The sequence below is a fragment of the Salarias fasciatus genome, chromosome 20 (genome assembly GCF_902148845.1).
Source record: "Salarias fasciatus chromosome 20, fSalaFa1.1, whole genome shotgun sequence".
NCBI lineage: Eukaryota > Metazoa > Chordata > Actinopteri > Blenniiformes > Blenniidae > Salarias > Salarias fasciatus.
In genome coordinates, this window is record NC_043764.1 from 13,582,608 (window position 1) to 13,604,952 (window position 22,345).

The 22,345-nt window shown below is 41.0% G+C and overlaps 1 long non-coding RNA gene across 1 annotated transcript in view; it reads left to right on the top strand.

The window, feature by feature from the left end:
• Window positions 1-356: 356 nt before the first annotated feature.
• LOC115407504 (uncharacterized) overlaps window positions 357-22,345 on the top strand; it is a 74,530-nt gene continuing 52,541 nt past the window's right edge. The window contains exons 1-2 of the long non-coding RNA XR_003933635.1: window positions 357-717; window positions 2,212-2,268. This is a non-coding gene — a long non-coding RNA (uncharacterized LOC115407504). The remainder of the gene's footprint in view (window positions 718-2,211; window positions 2,269-22,345) is intronic.

Genomic DNA, 22,345 nt, shown 5'->3' on the forward strand with positions numbered 1-22,345 from the left:
CACTGTAAAAGAGCTGAACTAGTATGCTAGCAAAAATAAAATAAACAGATCAAGTTTAATGTGAGTTACTGCAAATATGTTCAATTTCAGTGTAGAAAACATCTTTCTTTCATCATGGATAATCTATCATTTTGTACGTTTTCATAATTCTTTAATAGCTTGCTGCCAGCGCTGTAAACACATGTAAACAAAAGAAGATCAATTTCCTGCGTGTTACTCACGTGACTTCCAGTCTGTTGAAGGTTTTTAGTGAGAACCTGGTGATACAAAGGTGAGTTGGAAACTTCTCACACGCACTCTGAGCTAATGCTATTTCTAAGGGCTGCTTAATAATTAATGCTGACATAAAATATTATTGCTTTATAATAGTGCAAACGTGCCGTTTTAGAATCAACTGCGTTCGACGTGTTGTTTTTAAAGTTGTGGATTTGAGATTGAGACCACCGCGAGGCTCCAGTGCAGGTTTTCCAAGCAACACCTGCGAACCGAGAAATTCAATTAACAACTCCTCTTCCCACTTGGAGCCGGTCTCCAGGGCAGATCTTCCGGGCGACTTGCCCCTGTAAGAAATTAGAAAAATGCTACAATAAAACCCGAAAAAAAAAGAGTAAAAAAAATAATGTGGGAACTTAAATAATAAAATCATTCCCCACGTTAAACCGTTGAGAAGGTCTGCTTTTCATCCGGGAGTCAGCGAGAGACGGATAAGTAGCGCAGGTAAGAGTTTTCCTTTTGCTCTCAACTACTGTTTCATCTCTGAAACATGTCACTGTGCGCTCAAAGTGCGGCTCGCTGGAGCCGCGGCGCCGCCGGACAGCGCCGTGAAGCCGGGTTTTGGGGGTTTGCGAGAAGCCGTTAGGACTTGCCGGTGCGGCGGAGTGACTCCCGGCCGGGGTTAGAGCCGCGGCGTGCCCGGTAGCGGCGGCGGGAGCCGCGGCGGGTCCGGGAGCGACTGTCGCTCAGTCCGCTCCGGGCTCCGGTTCAGCCCCCGGTGAGAGCTTCACCCCAGCGAACCCGCTAAAAAACGCTTAAATTTAGAGATGAGAACAGTCCGGCCGGGTTCGCTGTGAAAGTTGAGACAGAAAAATGCAACTTTTTCTCTCTTAGTTCGCACTTTTTCAGTCAAGACGAGCCCGACTATCCTCCCCAACTGGAAAGAAAGCACTGACAAGCAGCATTTATTTTATTTCTAAGCTGCTTGGACATGTGGTGTATGCTGCACGTTTTACAACTCACTTTTTCTCTCTCAAAACTTAAAAAAAAAAGAACGACACAAATGAGTGACTTTAGGGTGCGACCAGAGCACCGATAGTGACGCTTTTACTGCAGAAAAAAACTTAGTCAAACTCTTTTGGCTGCCCCTACACAGGTAGTAGGGTTCATACAGTATCATTTACTGTAAATAGAGGAACTGCTATAAATGCAATCGATGTTCAAAGTCTGAATTGAGGAAGTGATGTTGGCAAAGATAGTAAATATTTAATTCTTTATATTGAATCCGGGTACTGTAGTATGTGAAAGTAACCAAAAATGAAGTGTATGACTTGCTTGAAATTAATGAGTTAATTGTTAAAGCAAAAAAAAAAAAAAAAAAAAAAACAACAACAAACCAGATAAGACCTGTTTGGACATAGTGTGATGTCAACATAACACACACACACACACACACACACACACACACACACACACACACACACACACACACACACCAACTAACCACACGCACTATATTTGCTAATATAATGCAGTTCCTGCTCTTGCTGTCTGTAAGGCAGGTTTTCTGATTTCCACCCACTGTAGAACAAACAATCTAAAAAGCAGAGAAAAAGAAAACACTTTATGTACTGTGAGCATGTTTGATTAGTTGTGATCTCTACAAATCACCACTCTGATGTGAGATTTAATTTAACACACTTTTGTAAAGGGTCACTGTTTGTTCACTTCCAAACGTCTGTGCTGTGTGCATGCCATTGTGTTTGTTATTATTTTCAGGGATGAAGATGAGGACAGGAATAGATCACTGGCACTTTAAACCCCGAGTTCTCATATTCTCGCCGGATCTTTCTCCTTTGCTAATTATTGTGTTGTTTTCAGAGCAAATATGTCATATCCATGGCGACCAGGCAGGTTTATTGTCTCTCCCGTGCAATAGCTCACAAAAGTAATTAATTATCCTTTTTTTTTCTTCCCCTCCTGTCTTTCGTTAAACAGATCATTCAAGGAAACCCATCTTCTATATTAAAAATGCCACTGCTCGTACAACATAAGGTAAACATGAAAGTTCTTTTTCTTTTTTTCAATCTTGCAGTTTTGATATGCATTTCTCTGCTTTGATTTTACAGTCTTACAAATCTTGTTGATTCAGTCAAAGAAGCGCTGCGCAGAGTGGGTGTGCTTTTGAGGTATTTTCCGTAAAGCCGTCATGATGCAGCAGCTGTGTGGCCTAACTGTTGCAGATTTATTCATGCATGCAAAGCGAGCGCACACTTGGATACCTAAACAGGCAAGCTGAAAAACACATGTTTAGACATGAAATCAGCTTGCATATTGTGTGTTTTGCATATCAAGTATTAGGCGGCCTAAAGGTAAGTTTACCATAGTGATGTCTCATATTTTATGAGGTCACTAAAAATAATAACCAACAGCAGGTGACACTTCAGGGCGCAGCGGTTCGCCTCAGTGCATTGCAGGGCCATTGTACATGCGTGTGTGTGCAGTCAGTCCGGAGAGAAACTGTAAAGTGATCAGCTGAAGCAGTTTCCAGCGCTTCATCCTGTGTTCTCCCTCAGTGTAAGCTCAGGAATGTGACGGCATGTGTCTGCTGTCCGGAGGTCCATCTCTGGCTGGACACCGGCCAGCCTTCGCTGTCAGGCTGGTGGTACAGGTTCTCATCTCTCCTCAGCATTGATGAGACACTGCAATATCCATCTGTCAAACATACTGCCCTTCTCCCTCCACTTCTCTTTCGCTTGCTCCCTCTGCCTTCTTTCTGTTATGCTTTTTTTTCTTCTACTTCTTCTTTTTTTTTTTTTTTACTGTCGCTATAGGTGAAAGGAAAGCTTGGTAAATTTCATGAGCTGTAGAGCTGAGATGCTAATCGTCCATTTGGTTTTAATTGGAATTTGGTTCGCATGTTCGGTTCAGTCTTAATGGTCGTGGTCTTCTGGGCCTTTTACTCCGTGTTTTCCTTTCTCTGACGCCGACTTTAAAACGCTGCCCGTAGCACTGTATTCCTGTTTCGCTCAGATAGTTGACGATTTCATTGGTTAATCAGTGTGCGATGCCTCCGACGTTCTTATTGCTTGCAGCTCTATCAGTCAGTGAAATGCCTCATGTCTCATAAGTACCATCTGCATCTGTCAAGGGGTGTGTAGAATTAAACCCATGTGTATTCCTCTTCTGTTTGACCTTGGCTGTGGACCTCAGGTCTTTGATGTCAAATAAGTGTTGGTAATCCCAGGCGGCGTTTGACAGGCTTCAGGAGCTATTACTTTTGTTTCCACGGCACATAAGCTTTATCAATTGCCCTCAGTGTAATGATTTTGTATACAAATTCACACTACCACAACCGTGGTGTTTTCCTTGTAAAAATATACTGCCTTCAACACGTACCGTTATACCAGCACAAATAGCACACATGTTTTTTTAATCATCATTATTGTTTTTATTTTAGTGCTGAGGAAATGTCCTTTTTGCATGCTTGATCAGCCAGTAGAGAAATCCAATATAATGGAGGTTCAAGGTGAATTGCATCCCGTGCATTTCCCCCCTTCGACTGAAAGAATATTCCAAAGCAAAATAAACAAATCACGCAGACAACAGTAATATAGGGTTGATTTTGAAGGCATGAAATAAGTATCGATTAAATCCTGCAGTTCATAGATGAAAATGGCCTTTTTGGTAATTTGTCCTGGGTCCTTTCAATACGATGGAGACAGAGTGAGAGAGAGAGAGAGGGGGGAGAGAGAGAGAGAGAGAGAGAGAGAGAGAGAAGGGGGCACAGACTGGAGAGGAGAGACAGACTGCAGAAAGGGTGTAGAGGAAGAATAGTGAGAAGAATAAGACGAGTGAACAGTGAGCAGGAGAAAGACAGAAAAAGAAGAGCTTTCACAGACTAGTTGAGAAAGGCACAAGCTGCTCCTTTCCGAGCTCATTATCATTCTTAATAAGTCTTAGGGAAAGAAGGAACATTGAGTGTAAATGCACGGTAATCCTTACACTGGCCAAGGTTAGTAGGGACGTCAGCACAAGCGCACCGTTCCCAGCTGGCCACTTTGGGACAGGGAGGGGACCAGAGGAGCAGCGTTAAGGATAGATGTTCAAGGAGAAAGTGGGGACATTTAGACAGTGTATAAAGGTGAAGCCCTTTCCCTTAGCCTCTAGCTTTTCAGTGCCTGCACCACCTGGCATTTAATGAGTAAACACTTCTGCATCAGGCTCAAAACAGCGGTATTTAGCCGTAAGACTGGGCGTAAGCTTTGGTAATTCAGATGAAAACTTGGGAATTGAAAGGTGACAAGCACAAGGTTTGATTAAAAATCTAATTGGCACAGCTTCGACTTTGGCACTCGGCACCACGAGGGCTTCTGTCTTGTATTTGTGCTGAAACTAGATGTTGACTGCAGTGCATGTCTTGCTCCCTGTACTTTGGGTGTGGTCCAGAAACGAGCATTAAGATGAATTGGATAAACTGGTGACCAATTAACTCATTTAACAAATTGCCAGCCACTTGTAGTGGTTGTTCAACCATGTTGCTTTAATGGAAATCCAATGCAGTATTTATTTATATACTGTACTAAGTTTATAGTCTGGTGTTGTCACCCTGTGCATTATACAGTGTCAGTAATATTAAAGTATTCTTGTTCATTAATCACTTCAGATGTGAGGCATGTCTGGCACATTAATCTTAGTCCACAGTAAAACCAAAGCAGAGGGTGATTGTTATACTCACAGTAATTAACACAAGCAGTGGTTTTTAGCCACTTATTTTTGTGACCGGTTTTAAAATGACCCCTTGCAATCTAACTACCTGTATTATCTGAATATAAATCTGCACCGCTGAGCCCATTTACATGCACACTAAAAAAACCTGATCATTATCCAATTTCTGGAGTTTCAGATTATCTAAATGATCATGCAAACAGCGTATTCTGATATTCTTTATCAGGCAATGGCAATTAGATGACAATATGAAATCGGATGAAGGCACGTTTTACTTCAACACTCCAATATCTTCGTGCATGTACCTGTTAATCCAATTTTTTTTCCAGCTTTGACACATGTGCATGTGTAAAAAAAAGAAAAAAAAGAAAAAGAAAGAGGCCTATTTGCAATGCGAACTTAAGACATAACACAACTAATTTAACATAGAACAGCATGAAGTTGACACAAAGCCACTACTGGCATGAAGAGGTGACAAATTTCTTGTTAAACAAAATCAAACTCTCAGGTTTTATTGATTAACCCCCACATTTAGACCAAAGGTGTCACCGTGTTCAACCAGACAAAAACAGATGTTTTAAATATAGTATTTACTCTGAAACAAAACAGATGATGGGCTGAAACATGGGAATCAAGCATTTTCTGCAATTATATTTAAGTTCATGTCACCGTGTCATTTCTGATTAAGGTCATGCTAACAAAGTCACTATTTCATGGCCAGCATATAACAAATATCTTACAGCATTCACAGTGTATTTTATAAATATGAGACAAACCTGGTTTTACCTAAAATTATCTTGTGTGACCTGGAATGTATTTATATTCTGGGTGTTTTCAGGTGTGTACTTCCTGTTTGATCAATAATTGACATTTCCAATGCATTGCTACTTCAAATTCCTTTCTCAAGGAAAGCAGGGGAAGTGTGTTTTTTTTCTGGCTCTTTAGTAGACGTTATTTAAAAATTCTGATATTTATTTAACAGAACTTCAGGTAATTTAATCACAGTCTACGCTTTACTGTCTTTAGTTCTCTGACATTTGTCCTTTTCTCCATCTAAATCAATCAATAAAAATCAAGTCTTGCAATCTGATGATAATTTCAGTTTCAGAATTTAGTGGCAAACGATAAACTGCTTAATCTTAACCTCTCAGACATCAACAAAAGCACCTAAAAAGTATAGTGCTTGGAAGCACATCGCCTTCTTCTTGACCCCTTCCTTCACAAAGCCAGTGTCGCCAAAGCTGCATCACTCATTGGCAAATATTACCCGTCACTTCATAACTGCTGCAGGCTACTTTATCAATCCGAACTTGAGCTTGCTATACAGAGCTTGCTGTAGCAAAAGAGCAGGTGGTTTGGACCTCTTCAGGCCTGCCATATGGCTCTCATAACAGCAGAGAATTTATTTCAAGATGTTCTGCCTCCTCCTGTCCGTACCGCTGTTTCATAGGCAGGCCGCTTTAGATGGTTGGTTAGATCGCAATGTAAAGCAGAGAGAAATTGGCTTTATTCAGTTGTCCACAAAACTCTCCCAAGGTGAAGTTCAGAGCAGAGATGCGATGGTCCGAGACAGTTTTGATGTTGCTTGGTCAGACACTCCTAGACTGAATAAAACAGGTTAATAAGCAGCAGGTGCAGACTGGTTTTTACGGTACAAACTGGAGTATATACGCAGGTTTGACTGTTAACATAAGGAAATACGTCACATAAAGGTTAAATACTGTTTTTGTGCCTTTTGTTTTCTGCTTTTGTCTTGCTCAATTTAATACCTGGTCTGCTCCTTTTCATCTCATTTAAGAATGATTTACCGGCAAACAGATGTTTCCAGACACCCGTTCCTGAACCAAAGCTATTTTGTTCTTTTGTTGCCCTTTCAAAGGTCACGGAGTGAAACGCTTTGGAAATGAACATGACAGGTGTTTAGTCTCACTGTATGCTGAGTTTAGGAGATAATTCAGAGTGGAATAAACTCTCGCTAGGCTTAAAACGCTGTCACGTTACAGTATGGCGGAGCTTGCGTGAACATGCCTCCTTCGCCATGCCCCTCGTGCGGCTGCGTTGCGGTTGAGGCACAGTTGGCACCGGGCTCCATTACTGCCCTCTCCGCCCCTCCTCCCCACCGCCAGCCCTCCAACCCCCCCTCCAGGGAGCCTTGGGAGACAGAGAGCCATCACCATGGTGATGTGAACACAGATCCCCCACACACCGGTCCATTGTGACTGGCGTGCGTTGAGGTGAGAGGGAACAAAATGTCACAGCAACAGGTTTTTTTTTTTTTTTTTGTGTGTGTTTTTGTTTTTGCCTCAATCCTCGGTGGAACGGCGCTCACATCCATGTGCTCGGTGACACTGGAGGGACTGCCGGAGAGGCTGTGGGAGTTGGGGGAACAAGTTGAATGGAGAAATGAATAGAGTGACATGGAAATAGACAGTAATTACTAATAAGTCCGTGTTTTTGTTTTCATTTTTTTTTTTTTTCTGTGGTAATGTTAAGCATCAGCGTAAAAACACAAAAGCGGTGTCACGGGGGACTGCTCATTGTTATTATCTGATTAAATGTGTTTGCAATTTCTCCAAATAGGCTTTGCCCAAAGTTAATAAAAACCGGCAGGGTTTTTAATATTTTAATACGTTTTTACACTTGTATGGTGTGAACCACCAAAGATTATTTAATCAGCATCAGAGTGTTACAAATGTGAAAAAAAAAAATGTAATAATGAGGTACTTTAATTTGGCTGAAAGTTTATGCAACTTGGCAGTATGTGACAAATAATCTTAATAAATTATGTCTAGAAAGAAAAAAAAAAAAAAGCCCAGCTCTCTTTCTGATGGGAATTCCGTCATTTGGCTGTGCATAGATTTTAGTTTGTCCACAGAGACTGCTGGGGTCAAATTAAAAAAGCTCTCTCGTAACGCTGGTTAAATTAAGATGCTTCTGTAAAAGTGAAACCAGCAATTCACCAGACTGGAAGAAGACAGTTTTTTTTTTTTGTTTTTTTTTTCTGTGGTAGCTATACAGGTGGCTGAGAATGTGATCCCTAGAAAGCCTCACGAACCCAAGGACTGAACTTTCCTGATGCGTCTCTGGACCCATAGAGGTCTCTGAGGAGCTCCCAGTATCACCTCCGGAGCTTTCAGTTGACGCTGACTTTCGACCTGCCCTGGTCCATGCAGCATTCCACTGGGGGAAGAAGGGGCTTCTCGATAATTAGGCACTGAAGAGGTGGAGCAGACTTTACCCTCCACCCAGAAGAAGATGTGGACTGTTTGCCGTGACAGGTCCAGGGTTGCCCTCAGTCCCGGAGGTGGGGAGGTCGAGGGGTCGGCCTGGGCCACAGTTCACACGGGTGACTTCAAACACACAACCCCAACGTCTGGTGTAATGCCTTGGCCTTCTGCCTCCGACTTCTGAGTAGGTATTGAACTTAATGCCATGCCTTAGTATTTCCATAAATACATTACACACAGAAATCTACTCACATTGTAGTCAGTTCAGTGGCACTGTGCACCACACCTCTCACAATTACCTGTTTTAATATGCAAGGACCAGAAGTCTCATTAATATTTGTTGATATGTAACTATAGCAGTCAGGTCTTTTCATGCCAAGACTGTGAGAGTCTTGCCATCTCCGTTCCCGGAGCAGATGCAAAGGTGCGGGTCCTGAGAGATCCTTTTATGTTTGGAGACCTCTCCTTGCTCCTTTGACTGCGACCTCAACCAAAGCAAAGCTCTGTCTCAATCAGCTCTCTGCTGTAATCCCACTTCAGAATTCCTCTTGGCTAAGGGAGTAAATAAATTTTTCAGCATTTATTAGAATACAGCTTGCCAGAAGGGACTCCTCTCTCCTCTCCTATTGCTGCTCCAGTAATTAGCAAATTGATTAGGAGAACTTCAACACACCTCCTTGGCTCTTATCTCCCCATTCTAGGACAATATTGCTGTGCCATGGGACAGCGTAAATATTTTAAGGGAAACCCTCAGTGAATCTCATTAAATGGCTGTGGGGTAGAGCAGCTGTCTCCTGCCGAAGATCCTAGCCAATTTTCTAAACTATGATTAAAGAAAAGTTTTGGATTATTTAAACATGCCATGTCCTGTGGGTTTTTTTTTTTCAGTGCCACTATAGATCTGTGTGATTCCCCCACCCGTTTGTGCCAGGACTGCTCTTCTCCCTTTGGATCTATTAGTTTGAAATCGTTTGGGTGATGACTCTTTGAAAGTGGTGGTCATTCTGGGATGTCGTGTTCAAATGCACTGCAACAAAGACCTCTCTTTTATGCGCAAATGCTAATTAAAATTTTTACCCCATCCCCAAGCTGCGGAGGGAAAGACTTGGTAGCAATTTGGCAGATAATCAAATTGCATTTTAAATGGAGCCGTTTAAAGATGACTGGGCTCTGCTCACAGGAAGACACAGTGGCACAAATTAAGCCAGAATAAGCTGCTCTGTGCACGGAGGAACAATGCAACAAAATTCACAAAACAATAAGAGGATGAGTTTATGGAAATGGACAACATACACCGTTTGATTCATGTTTCCTTTAATTAGTTTGAAGAATATCAGGTAGACAGATTTGTTCTTGCCCAAATGCTCGCGTGCAAACCGGAGAAAACTGTTTTTCTTCTAATTATGTGTTCCCTCTTGCTAAGTGGTGTTTTTTCATAAGGTGTCCTTACAATCTGACCAATTGCTGCAAAATGCTAATAGGACATGATTTGTTATCGGACGTGGTACCTAAGAAAAAAATTTTGCTCTTAATTTTAGATTTTCAGCTCGACAGAATTGGGAAACTGGGTGGAAAATGTTGTCAACAGCTATGTTTGTCTACAAAAATATGCGCTTAGAAGCTGTCCCCCCACATTTGGTATACATCATTAAGTTCTCCGTGGCCAATCAAACTGTGTGTTCACACAGCATTCCAGTACATATTAGTGACATCTCGTTAGCAGAAAACAGAAAACTGACACAAAAAATTTGGGAAACAGGCATGAATTGTTTATCCCGCAGAAAACAGCTAAAACTGTGATTCTTATGAAATGATGGAATTGGATCAAGCTTTGCAGCTCCTGAATCCCTCTCTCGATCTCACTTTTTTTTTGTGCTCCTGCAAAACCGGAGGCACTGTTTAGTTTGCAGCACCATTGTTTCCCGCGCCACACTTCTTGCGGAGTAAACCATTTATCATAGAACCAGTACAACCATCACAACTGCTTCATATCCATAAAACCCCATTATGGACAGCACAACAAGTGATGCTTGACTTGTAAGTTTAAAGGGTTCTTAATTGGCCGTGATTTGCAGGCTGCACTGCAGTGACTGTGGAAGTGGCATAATGATCCTCTGTAGATGATACATGACTTTTCTGGCAAATTAATGCACCTTAACGCCGCATGTATCCATACTCTGCTGTTCAAGCATTATCTGCATCTCAGAGTCGTCTCAAACAGATATATTAATGGTTTTGACCCACCTGCTGCAGGTTGCACATACTAAGTAGTAGTGATGTTGACCTGGTCCACCTTCTCCACACAGACTCGCATCCAGAGGAAGTCTCTCGAGTTCTCTTTGTGATCGTTCGATGATTTCTCGTATTCACTTAGGATTTGTGGTTGAAGGCAGCTGAATGCATTTAGGGAACGACTCTATGAAATATGCATTGGAGTATTTAATGTCATTAGTGGAGTGTTTATCAGTAGGCTATGTCAGGAAGATACTAAACATCAAGTTTCAAGAATACTTTTTGGGGTTATGACACATTTTTTTCTACAAAAAAAAAAAAGCACAGTCTGTTTTAATTGTATGAGCACGACAGTATTGTAACATCAATATTTGGTTTTATGCTCTGGGTTTATCCTGTTTTTTCCATTGTATGTTTCCAAAAAAGTGACACAGAAATTCCTCCTATACCGGGCTTGGACAGGAGCACCAATCACTAAACCACTATATGGCTCTCATCAAAGAAAAAAAAAAAAAAAAAGAACAGGTACAATTTTTAAATTTTCTACAATTTGCCAACTTGTGAAAATCCCCCCAAAAAAATCAAGCACAAAAAAAGAGGCTGAAGTGCAGCTGGCCAAGAGCTATGAGGTAGCTGTCATGTGTGATAGCAGGAGAAACACTCATATGGAGAACATGCAAACTCCACAGAGAAAGACCCGGATTTTCTTCATGTGCATTACATTCTTTATAAGGGAAGAGAAATCAAACCACTGCACCACTGTGGGGCCTTAGAATAGTTACTTTTTTGTTGGTAAATGTAGTGGTATACTAATTGGAGCAACACAATCCCTGTCTTATGATGCTGATTGACAAATATTGTTGCAAAGTTAATGACACAAGCGCGGGATTTGATTGATCAAGTGGGCGACTGATCATAAAACTGCAGTCAATATTTGGCTGCAGCTCCATTTCCTCTCTGAACAACAGTGTACCAGGATGTCTGAGATGTATGGCTAGACACACAGTGATGGCAAAACACATATTTACACTCCGTCTCTCCCCGAGTGTGATGATGCTGCTGCTGCTGCCTCTGTTTGCCATACAGTAAATAATACGCCCTGATTCTAAAATGAACAGTCTTAGAGTATTTATTCAGTTGGAGCAAAGGGTATTGGTTAAAGCTGACCAATTTTAGAGTAGTTGGGATGAAAATCTCCCTCTAATTACTGTAGTGTGTGGATCCTTTGGTCCCAGTCCCTCTGATGGTATTAAAAAGTCTCTTTTATTTATAGAAATAAAATTTTAGTTTCAGAGACAATAGGCTACTTCTGTTTTACGGTGCAGCAGACTTTATCTTTTTAATAAAAATTCCTGACTTGGTGAAAGTTTAATTAATAAGGGACTTAAAGCTAGGGGAATGAGCAGGGGAGTTGGGTCTTTAAGGGGGTACTTATTTTTCCATCTGGGCTATCCTCCAAAAAAACTGTCAATTAGTGCGTTAAGCTGAAGAGACAAAAAACGTCATTAGTTCTTGCAAAAAGAATAATGGGTTTTAAATGTTTTGCTTCAGAGGCAGGCCAAAAGCACAGTGAGCCTGATGTATTTTCATTTATTTCCCTGCAATTATCAAAGTTTGAAAGAGGGATTTATTGTTCTAAGGTGCATTACTGAAGAAGCAGACGCAGTGGGTTGCTTTTCTTAATAACTTTGCACCTTAATTGCCTGAAACGAGACAAACTTGTTTCATTTTGTTTCGTTTTTTTTTTTTTTTGAAGTTTTGAGCCAATTTTTTTTTTCTTGGTGCAAAATTTCACTCCCGATTAGTGTTTCTGAAACAGTTGAGCCTGTCACTGAAGAAAGCACCCGCACATGTAACGCTGCTCCTGGCTGGAGGTCATTGCTGATATGTGCCGCCCATGTTATTTGATAATCTACTGAACCACTTAGAAGAGGAGGAGGGCCCTGTCAGTCTTTGTGTAGTACTGTGTGGAATATCATAGCAATAACATTCGTAAATTATAGGACTATAATCATGTAGTCCAGTATAATTATTCATAGCACAATGTTATATGATTATAACACCGTCTGGTCAGTCTAAATTGCCCGGAGGAGTGAATATAGGTGAGTGTGGACGTCTGTGTCTCAGTGTTTGTGAGCGGCCGGTGACCTGTCTGCCTTCGCCCATGTTCAGCTGGGTCAACATCCAGCACCCGTCTGACTCTGAACGGGATAAAACAGGATCTACCGTAGAGAGATGGACAGGCAGTGTGATATTTGGATGAGAAACATAATGGCGGTTGAGTGAAGCTACAGCACAGCTGATAAAGTTTGAATATTGTCTGCTTTACACTTTTTATTTCTTTTTGAATTATCAAAACTTTTGTGTTTAAGTGCAAAGAAAATGTTAACCAGCAAAATTGTTCAGATGCTTAAAAAAGATCTATATAAAGTAAAGGTGGCCCTTTAAATGGCCGTTGACATGTATTTCGACAAGTGCAAAAGTGAAGGGAATGTTAGTAACTAAGCCCATTTTGACTACTTTAAAGGGATACTTCAACATTTTGGCAAATTGGCCCATTTAGCGCAATTCCTTCGTAATTTCGAGCAGCATACTTACTTTCTTTGTGAGGGCGAGCTATTGTTTATTCAGAGGTGAGTCGGGGCAGGTTTTCGGGACGGACACAATGGAAGTGAACGGTATTTTTGTTCCCCCTCTTCAAACTCATCAAATACAAAATCCAGCAACCCCAAAACACTTTGGTGGACACGTTATAATCCGCACATTCACTACGCTGTGAAATATTAATGCAAAATTACGAGATTGAGTTGTTTATGCGAAGATTGCTAAGACGGAACTACTTACTAAACATGGCGTCTGGGCGTAGTGATCTCAAAAGAAAAAGTAGTTCCCAGTATTTGCTTCAGTGTCGCAACGCTACAATATTATCTGTTGGTGTTCCACAGCGTAGTGAATGTGCGGATTATAACGTGTCCACCAAAGTGTTTCGGGGTTGTTGGATTTTGTATTTGATGAGTTTGACGAGGGGAACCAAAAATACCATCCACTTCCATTATGTCCGTCCTGAAAACCTTCCCTGACTCACCTCTGAATAAACAATAGCTTGTCCTCACAAAGAAAGTAAGTATGCTGTTCGAATTGACTAAGGAATTGCGCTAAATGGGCCGATTTGCCAAAATGTTGAAGTATCCCTTTAATACAATTGCATAATTCACATTGCCTTTCAGTTTAGTACATATTGAGATTAAAACTCTCAATTTATTTCATTGTTGTAATCAATTTGGATTAATTTTTTGTTATTAGTCAGTTCACTTAATTTAAAAAAATACATTTACCCAGGTTAAAAAAACCCATTGAGATTGAGATCTTTTTACTTTTTACAAGTCTATTTTGGATGGGTAGAAAGGAAAAACCTTTGTTAATCCACAATATTTACATCTTTTTACAAAAAGTTCAATGTTCAAGCGACTATTATTTTCTTCTGTTTTCTAGTTACATGCAAACATTCTTTCAGTGTTTTTTTGTTTTCTTGTTGGTCATTCACATAAAAGACATTGTGAGCACAATACTGTAGCTTTCCTCTCATTCTTCAAATTCCTTTTAGCCATTTGCGTTACTTACATTTTTTCTAATCAAGATAAATAGAAACGGATGCATAATAGCGAAACTTTATCTCATTGTTCAGATGTTTATTTGCATTTCTTAAATGCTTGTGTTTTGATTAGTGCAAACTGAAGCTAAACTTTATAAAGGTACAAAATGAAAGTAGAACTGTAATTCATGTTTTAAAGTGATTTTTTTTTTTCTGTCTGTCCATCTATATCTTCTATATGGTTTCAACTGTGAGGTGCTGGATCTGATGCCAGCTAACAAGGGAAAGGCAGCATAAACTCTGGACAGGTCACCATACCTACGGGCAATTTACGGTTACCATTTCTTTTAAATATTCATTAGTTCATCTCACTCACATTTTTTTAGACTGTGGGAGGAAAATGATGTTCTTGTAGAAAACCCATGCGCACACAGGGAAAACATGCCAAGTAGAAAAATAAATGTTTTTTCTTTCTTCTTGAAATGTTTTGTGATTGCCTTTTATTCCGAAATGTAAGTGCAAAATGAAGGTTACATTCTAACTATGTTTCAAGGCAGTGGTGTCATTCATGGTTACAACATTTAGAGCACTGAGGCTAAAGCGTATTTCACCTTGAAGGCATACTTACTGGTGATAAGGCAACGCAGTCCCTTTTGTAATGAACTTTCTACCTTTGCAGGTGACCACTGAAGGGGAGGTTTTCATGCAGGCAGACATTGGTGCTTCAATGAGCCTTACATAACTGGTTATAGAGCAAAAGGCTTGAGGCGCTGTGCCCAAAATGTGTCACTGACTTGTGCCATACACAACAGGAGATGGCTTTTGCATCCCAGTGCGAGTGCTAGTAAATGATTGGTTACAGGAGATCCTCCAATAAATTAATTGTTTCCACTTCATGGTTAAGTATGTGCTACTCTTCCAAATCGAGTGCTGGTACTTGGTTATTACACTTTAATAGCTCGCTTGCCAAACTAACGATATATTACTCCATGTGCTGGCTCAGATCAGAGAAGATGAATTGGCTATTAATTAGAGTTGCACTGAGAGGGCACAGGGGAGAGACTACTCATAGCCTTGCAATCAGTGTCAACGGGGGCCCTTTTTCTGACTGGGACAACCAGGGCAGGCCCAGGTCACTGAGCCTTATCGTGAAAAACCTTTGAATCCGGTGGAAGCGGCGGCCTCAGACATGGCCATCATCTTGTTCAGTCAGACAAAGGACAAGAGAGTTTAACGTCGAGCAGCTGCAGTTTCATCTGATGACTTTAGTCAGGAGTGTGGACAGAACGGCAGCGGCGCGTGGGAGGCTGCCTGACTCCACAAGGTTCTTTAACAAAAGCCTCACGTCCGAAGGACTTTGAATTAGAAAGTTATGGAGGAAATATTTGACGGGCAGAGATGATTTGTGGGGAATATTATTGTTTGGCTCACTTTTCTTACGCAGCCTCTGAATTAGCCCTTTTATCACAATTAATTAAGCTTGCCTATAGGAGATGTTCCATCTTGAGCTCATCCACGCAGGATAAATAAGTCAAAGCAGCAGGATATATGTCCTTTTATTGGCTGACTTGATCTCGGAGGCATCTGTAGTGAGGGGGGGCCTGTCTCTGTGGTGCGACTTTGTGGAAGAGTCTTCGCCATCACTCACTTTGAATGCTTCTTTTATGACTCGTTTTGTTAAAAACCTCTTTTTTTAATGCAAGGTATCAGGAGTTATGGCCTGTCCATGCAAATTAGGAAATTTTGACAGTTTGTTATTCATGTCGTCGCCTTTTTAAACACTTAAAGGCAATAAATTTCACCGTGACAGGCTGCTCCAAAATTGCCACTAAATATTATTAAATATTTTAACAAGTTCCTTGTAAATATGCCTTAAATGTTTGAACGATGGGCAGGAAGAAAAATGGCTTTGCATCAACTTATTAGAGGCTATAAAAGTGGCAGTGATTTATCATGGACGTGGAACAACTCAGGCCATCTTTTTTTTGTTTTGCTTATTCTGTCGGCTTGCTTTGTTCTGATGTGCCACATTAAAGAGCGAAGCGTCATGTTAAAAGCCTTCCGTTCCATAAGTCACGTAAAGCGCAAGCAGCAAAGGATGCTGTACCTGTAGTCCTTGAAGAAAATAGTAGCGTCTGGCAACGGCGTTTTGAAGTTCTGTAGAACCTCATTCCCATTTAGTTTCATATTTTTTAAACAAGGTACATTTATCAAGAAATACAAAAAATTTGATGGACTGATTTCAATAACTTAAAAATTTTTTAAAACCTTTTTCACTTGTTTCTTTTTCCGTTTGTGACTATTTACTGATCAAGCTGACCAAGCACTTCTACCTGAATAATAATAAAAAAGCGGTAACTACTAATTTATTTTACAAAAGGAGAACTGTATATTAATTTCATCAACATTCATTCATTTGATATTTTTCAAGCTTAAACACAATAATTATTGCCGCAGTCACAACTGCAAATTGCTTCAATTGACCTTCCATTACTTTAATAATACATATTAATAAAGACAAACTAATAATTATTCAGTATTTTGAACATCAAGGGCCGCAAACAATATGCCTGTGAGCTGCTGGTTGCCCGTGTGTGTATTAAGCAAAGAGCAGTGTATGTGTCAGCCTCCCTGTTGTATTTGTTCTCCTGAGATCCTTCTCAGCAAACAAATTAATATGAATCAAATCAAAAACTTGCGACATAATGCTACAGAACGACTGTGAAGTCTCCGATCTCTCTAATTACATAGTCGAGCTACAAAGAGAGGAGGTGACAGTCTAAAAATAGTTTGCGATGTGACACGGTCCCGTGGCTTCTGCCGCACGTTTCCTTTGGTAGGCGTTGGGAATTGAGCATCAAATAAAGTGAGGAGCAAAGGGAGAATTTGTGATTTGCACAGATTTCTCTGCGAGCCACGTTATAGCCGTTAAGTGCAGAAGCCAACATTTTTCCTCCCAAGCCTATGATTTTGAGTGGTTTCTTAATATATTGCGCTTCAATTACGACGAGGTTCGGCTTCATGTTCTTTATTAAATCTTAGGAGAGGAAGTTCTGTCAGCCGGCACTCACCAAGAAAAGAAGGAAAATGTAGAACTGGCTCTAAATTACAAGATGAAAAACAACATGTAAAGCAGAAATGCTGAGCGTGCAGTGATCGTACTCTTGTGACTTCTGTTATGTCGCCTCATTGTTACGTAGCCTGGATATTTTTATAATATGCCTCAGCCGAATGCCGTCTCTTCATTCATTACTTGCTTTTTTTTCAAGGCATTATCAAGGCATGTTATAAATTATCAAAAAGGAGATGGAAAAAAAAGAGTTAAAATCACACATGAGGTGACAAACTCTAACTTTCAAGATTTTGTTAAGGTTTCCACAGTTTTCATTTCTTGATGTTACAAAGCACAATACGTGTTGCTGCTTTTGCCTCTTTGGCTTCTTTTCAAGATTCAAAAAAGTCAAGCGGCGGTCACATAATTCACACACCGCTCCCCGGTTTGGTTAGGAACCACTACAGTACTCTACACATCTCTGGGCTGTCTGTGCTCATCACTCCTACCGGTTAGTATGACGTGACGGCTGCCATGTCAGCAACATGGCACATCTCTGTTCTCCCTCTCTGGAGCCCTCTGCGAGTTTTCCCTGGGGTTGGCAGAAATCGAGTGCCCCTATGTCTGAGTGGCTATAACCTTGCCACCAGCTTGTGTGTGTGTGTGTGTGTGTTTGTGTGTTTTCTTTTTTTTTTTCTCCAACTCTAAAGACTTGAACAATGATGACTCAAGCCATGCAGAGTACACCTCAGGGAGAATTCAGTCGGAATAAAAATAACAAGTGGATTTTTGACTGCAGGAAGATGCGAGCTTGCTGGCACGGGCTAAAAGCCTGAACAGATTTTTGCCCCCCCCCCCCCCCCCCCCAGTTCATTAGATTAGACCGTCTCGTGTTCAGGAAGCGCTGAAAGGCACTGAAGATTGTATCTGCTCGAAACGCTGTCCTTACGTCCAGAGACAGTTGCCAGTCCCACTCTTTGAAATTCCAAAGTAGTTCTCAATCCAGTTAAGGCCCAATATTGTGGTTGTCTCTCTGCGGCCCCCATGCTGAGGGCTCTTATTAGTAGGGTTAAGTATGAGGACGCCTCTGTTGGTATTTCTGTGGTTGCTCATCTGCACACCGCACATGAATTTCTGTAAATTATTTATTTTCCTGACATCACCATATGGCGCTGTAACTTGTTTGTCTTGGAGCATGCTGGAGAAATGCAAGACTTAGACGGAATTACTTTGTGTGTGTATACATGGGAGACCCTCTTCAAACAATGTCTGTTTTTTGTTATTTCTTATGCTGGGTGGGCTTTGTTGATGCAATTCTGTGCAACATACAGTACCACTACAGTGCTCTTGTCATCGACTTGATGGTAGAGAGATAATAAACATAATGAGGCCAAAATGAGGAGACGCTTTAGAGAGAGGAGCAAAAAAACCGCTGCCGCTGGTCGGCGGCGGATGGGGTAACCGAGCAAGAAGCTTGAAGGGCCCTGGAAAAATTGGGTCCTGATCTTCTTTGAAATGCCACAATTAATTGCTGTGCGTTGTCCCCAATGCATGGATGATTAAATGTGCTCCTAAACTGCCCTGATTTGTGGGGGCACCTTGCCGATTTTATTTGCCACTGTTAACATTTTCATTCCTGCATTATGCATGGTGCTGTGGGGCAAGGAAGTGCTGCAAACAAATGGCCTGAGGGATCGGTGTAAACACAGCGTGCCATAAGGGGGAGAAGACTAACAGTTCAGCACAGCCTCCCTCAGCCAGTCTTCACTGACAAACTAGACAGCCCCTCTGCATCCCGGCTGTATCCTAACAGATCAGCTGCGAATGCCAGCAAGCCGAGATACACCACCACTGGAAATGACCAGATATATAGGTGGAGAACGTTAGGACAGGTTCGGGACTTGATACAAAGGAGCATGCTGCTCTGTATCTTTATTAATCAACAATGAATGCATGTCTGATAGGATATTTCTTTCTAACTAATTGAATATGATTCCTCTTCCTTCAGCATGTATGGGCTGAGGTCACTTTCGCTAGTTAATTCTGACAGCCAAAGCTATGTGGTGCTGGTTCCTTTGTGTTCAGGGATTTTAATTCCTCATTGCAATAATCAGTGACTGATGGAAGCCCTAGTGTTATATGAAGGCATGCCAAATGACATGTGCTCCCTTTTGAACATGAAACACTACAGAGTAGAAATATGAATTTTCACATTAGAGGCATATTAAGTCTGTGATTAGGATTTACTTGATCTGGGATCTTGGCTGTTAGAAGTGCCGCGCTGTGCACAAGGCCTGCCTGAGTTGTCAGCTGTCACGGCATTGGCCCAGAGCCTCACGCTTGGCAGGTCTCCACCCTCTCACCTCCGGCTGACAATGCAAATACAGGCAAACACCGTGTAGCTGCTGGACAGCTCTTTATACGCTCATGTAATTCCATATGGATAAGAAGACCCGGGTCTTGTGTAAGATAATCATCAAAATGACGGCCCTCCTCATAATGATAGGCTTTGGTTTTCACAGTGGAATCCCTTCTGTTTTAAGTCATAAACTACGCTGTCCTCCGAAGTTCTTCCCAATATATATTCAGTCTTTTCAACCCAGTCCCATGTCATCAATAAGTAACTAATGCAATAGCGAATGGAAAGAGGGCAGATATTGTATTTTATGGCCTGACCTTTGAGACATTATTATTTTTTTGATGAATAACTGTTTACTCTGAAAGCGGGGCATTAAACAAGTTTCCTTAAGTTTCGCAGTCATTGTCTCTGACACAAATGGCACCACAAAAACATTTCATCCAGTTTGCAGGCAAAGTGAAGCCTGCTGTCAGTGAAAATGGAAAGTCTGCTTTACCGGACTGGAGGCTGGTGTTAAATGGATGGCAACCAGTTCATTAGGAAGCCTTTCAGAGCATGAAAAATGACCTTTTCTCTTGTAATTGTAGTTCGAGTTCATAGATAGTTGAGTGGAACCGGAGCATACTGTATGTTGACAAGGATCACTGGAAACAATTAGCATCGCATCTCACCAGTCAGTCTGCAAGAAGCCGCGCTCTCACTTTTACACCTTCTTGCCTAAATACCAGACTGATCTGATTATATGTGACAGAAATTTAACAGAGAATAAGAATTCTTCATTAAATTTATTGGGGGCACTGAACTTCACCGAGTTGTTTTAATCAGTTCTTCTATTTCGAGGAAAAGCCTCCAATGTGAGCACACATGAAACATGTTCCACTTTTCATGTATTTTCTACTGTAATTGATTTTGCAGATTTAATCAAACTCGGCTTAATTTTCAATGTAATGTGTATGAAATTTATCAAAATAAATTTGATGTCAGATATGTTGCGCATAGAGACTGTGTAGGTTTCTAAATTTTGATCCCCGCTTAGAATTTTACTGTTTAAAATTTACATTTAATTTACCCACATCACTACAGATACACATGATTAAGAGAAAGTGTGCAATGCTTGTCTTTTCACACACTCTTCCCAATTTAGCTTTAGAGAGATATGTAAATTTTTTTTTTTTATGACACAAATAAAATGTGTTAGTATTTACACCTTCGGCACGGCGGTACATGCTGCCATATTGAGCGTCGGTCACAGCTGGGGTAAAACATCAGCTGCGTGACGTGGTTCACTTCGCTCCTCTTGACTCTACATCGCATTCGTCGTCAGAACTCTCCCCCCCCCGACTCTGCGGTGTTTTGATAAAGTAAATATGCTTGACAAGAGCAAATATTTAGGGTATCTGCAAATGTGATGCACATCTGTCAGACAGCCCAAGGGTGAAAACCAGCGCATAACAAGGCAACAAATGCTGATCCGGGACTTCTCTGCGGCAAAATAAAATATGGCTCAAGTTTTCATTAAGGTGCTATTGATTAGCTTTTCCTGGCAATGAATTATGGACGACATTAAATAAAAGGGAAAATATTTTTATGACTTTGCTTAGGCCATGCCAGATTCCCCCCTTAACCTCTTGTATGCTCGCCTTGACAGGCATTCTGTTTTCTCTCAAATTCTTGTGGCTTTTGTGAGATCTAGACCAAGCAAAATAAAAAAGAAGCTATTTCATTTTCATCATTCTCAATTTAAGATACATGTGAAACTTAAACGATACAGACTATGGTGAGTGATTTTTTTTTTTTTTTTTTAATGATTAGAATAAAGAATTTGAAATGTCAAATGGTTAAAGGTATGATTGAGCTATTTGATGTTTCTCCTTGTAATGATCACATTTATAATGTCAAAAATGTGCACAGACGCTTTATGGTTGCTCAGCTGCCTTTGTATCCCCACATTATGGCTTTTCATGGAAATCTGTGTTTGGCAACTTATTGTTGCTTGTTCTCTAAAGGTCCGAGGTTTTTGTGAGCTTCTGGTCACTGCTGGGATGAAGAATTCATACGGACCTTTAATAAAACCAAAACATGTTATGTTATGCAAATTAGGGGATGCACAGTTGTATCCTGATTACTATGTCTCTTGGCCTTTTTGTGTGGAGTTTGCATGTTCTCTCCTTGTGTGTAGAACTTACACACAGTCCAAAAACACACATTTCAGTCAAATTTGTAATTTCAGATTTCTTGTGGGTGTGAAAATTGTTGCTTGCTCTGGAACTGGCAGGCTGTGATTGGCTCTGCTGTGATATTGTAAAAAATGCACTTCATACTGTTTAGGAATATTAAATGAGATATGTCTGATTTTGTTTATACATCGGATGCAGATAGACACAAAAAAATTCTATCAAATGTGTGTCTTCAATTCAGGGTTGTGAAAAGACAACACGCAGCTTACTGAGCTTAAATCAGATCGTATTTTACATTTTTTGTTGCGAGACAAGGAAACCTCGCTCTTTCAGTCCCACAGTGGATTTTTTCTGCTCTCTCACCCTTAATGTTTCCATACAATGCCAAAAGTGTTGCACCCCATATTTTACCGTCAGCCGTGTGAAATTTGCCTGCCTCTTCAAAGTGCCGGGTTGCTCTTCGTGCCCTCCCTTATTGTCACAAGTCATCTGGTGTGAAGCGGCTTCCTGAGACGTATCCATTGCAGCCGGCTGGAGCGGGTGTTCGCTGTAAACTGGCACCAAATCTTTCCACTGACGGAATGCAGGGGTCAGCGGGGTCATTATGTTGGGTCACATGCTCCTCACCAATTTCTGAAGTTTCTGATCTGAACATATCCTCTTTCTCTCTCTCCTGGTTCATCGTTACAGCAGCAGTCTCACTCTCTTGCCCTCCCTCCTGACCTTGGGTGTATCTTGGAATTTGTTTTCTCTTGTTGTTGTTCA